The sequence below is a fragment of the Conger conger genome, chromosome 10 (genome assembly GCF_963514075.1).
Source record: "Conger conger chromosome 10, fConCon1.1, whole genome shotgun sequence".
Taxonomy (NCBI): domain Eukaryota; kingdom Metazoa; phylum Chordata; class Actinopteri; order Anguilliformes; family Congridae; genus Conger; species Conger conger.
Genome location: NC_083769.1, coordinates 1756357 through 1758820, shown reverse-complemented (window position 1 = coordinate 1758820; position 2464 = coordinate 1756357).

The following is a 2464-nucleotide window of genomic DNA, read 5'->3' as shown; positions in this document are numbered from 1 at the left end:
GATTGCCCTGTCACAGTGGGAGAGGCAGCTAAATTAGATTGCCTTGTCACAGTGGGAGAGGCAGCTAGTTTAGATTGCGCTGTCACAGTGGGAGAGGAAGCTAGGTTAAACTGCCCTGTCACAGTGGGAGAGGCAGCTAGGTTAGATTGGCCTGTCACAGTGGGAGAGGATTGCCCTGTCACAGTGGGAGAGGATTGCCCTGTCACAGTGGGAGAGGATTGCCCGGTCACAGTGGGAGAGGCAGCTACGTTAGATTGCCCTGTCAGAGTGGGAAAGGCAGCTAGGTTAGATTGCCCTGTCACAGTGGGAGAGGCAGCTAGGTTAGATTGCCCTGTCACAGTGGGAGAGGCAGCTAGATTAGATTGCCCTGTCACATTGGGAGAGGATTGCCCTGTCACAGTGGGAGAGGACTGTCCTGTCACAGTGGGAGAGGATTGCCCGGTCACAGTGGGAGAGGCATCTAGGTTAGATTGCCCTGTCAAGAGTGGGAGAGGCAGCTAGGTTAGATTGCCCTGTCACAGTGGGAGAGGCATCTAGGTTAGATTGCCCTGTCACAGTGGGAGAGGCAGCTAGGTTAGATTGCCCTGTCACAGTGGGAGAGGCATCTACGTTAGATTGCTCTGTAACAGTGGGAGAGGCACCTAGGTTAGATCGGCCTGTCACAGTGGGAGAGGCAGCTAGGTTAGATTGCACTGTCAAAGTGGGAGAGGCAGCTAGTTTAGATTGCCCTGTCACAGTGGGAGAGGCAGCTAGGTTAGATCGCCCTGTCACAGTGGGAGAGGCAGCTAGGTTAGATTGCCCTGTCACAGTTGGACAGGCAGCTAGGTTAGATTGCCCTGTCACAGTGGGAGAGGCAGCTTGGTTAGATTGCCCTGTCACAGTGAGAGAGGCAGCTAGGTTAGATTGCCCTGTCACAGTGGGAGAGGCAGCTTGGTTAGATTGCCCTGTCACAGTGGGAGAGGCAGCTAGGACAGATTGCCCTGTCACAGTGGGAGAGGCAGCTAGGTTACATTGCCCTGTCACATTGGGAGAGGATTGCCCTGTCACAGTGGGAGAGGATTGTCCTGTCACAGTGGGAGAGGATTGCCCGGTCACAGTGGGAGAGGCAGCTAGGTTAGATTGCGCTGTCAAGAGTGGGAGAGGCAGCTAGGTTAGATTGCCCTGTCACAGTGGGAGAGGCAGCTAGGTTAGATTGCCCTGTCACAGTGGGAGAGGCAGCTAGGTTAGATTGCCCTGTCACATTGGGAGAGGATTGCCCTGTCACAATGGGAGAGGATTGCCCGGTCACAGTGGGAGAGGCAGCTAGGTTAGATTGCCCTGTCAAGAGTGGGAGAGGCAGCTAGTTTAGATTGCCCTGTCACAGTGGGAGAGGCATCTAGGTTAGATTGCCCTGTCACAGTGGGAGAGGCAGCTAGGTTAGATTGCCCTGTCACAGTGGGAGAGGCATCTATGTTAGATTGCTCTGTTACAGTGGGAGAGGCACCTAGGTTAGATCGGCCTGTCACAGTGGGAGAGGCAGCTAGGTTAGATTGCACTGTCAAAGTGGGAGAGGCAGCTAGTTTAGATTGCCCTGTCACAGTGGGAGAGGCAGCTAGGTTAGATAGCCCTGTCACAGTGGGAGAGGCAGCTAGGTTAGATTGCCCTGTCACAGTTGGAGAGGCAGCTAGGTTAGATTGCCCTGTCACAGTGGGAGAGGCAGCTTGGTTAGATTGCCCTGTCACAGTGAGAGAGGCAGCTAGGTTAGATTGCACTGTCACAGTTGGAGAGGCAGCTAGGTTAGATTGCCCTGTCACAGTGGGAGAGGCAGCTTGGTTAGATTGCCCTGTCACAGTGGGAGAGGCAGCTAGGACAGATTGCCCTGTCACAGTGGGAGAGGCAGCTAGGTAAGATTGCCCTGTCACAGTGGGAGAGGCAGCTAGGTTAGATTGACCTGTCACAGTGGGAGAGGCAGCTTGGTTAGATTGCCCATTCACAGTGGGAGAGGCAGCTAGGTTAGATTGCCCTGTCACAGTGGGAGAGGCAGCTAGGTTTGATTGCCCTGTCACAGTGGGAGAGGCATCTAGGTTAGATTGCCCTGTCACAGTGGGAGAGGCATCTAGGTTAGTTTGCCCTGTGACAGTGGGAGAGGCAGCTTGGTTAGATTGCCCTGTCACAGTGGGAGAGGCAGCTAGGTTAGATTGCACTGTCAAAGTGGGAGAGGCATCTAGGTTAGTTTGCCCTGTGACAGTGGGAGAGGCAGCTTGGTTAGATCGGCCTGTCACAGTGGGAGAGGCAGCTAGGTTAGATTGCACTGTCAAAGTGGGAGAGGCAGCTAGTTTAGATTGCCCTGTCACAGTGGGAGAGGCAGCTAGGTTAGATAGCCCTGTCACAGTGGGAGAGGCAGCTAGGTTAGATTGCCCTGTCACAGTTGGAGAGGCAGCTAGGTTAGATTGCCCTGTCACAGTGGGAGAGGCAGCTTGGTTAG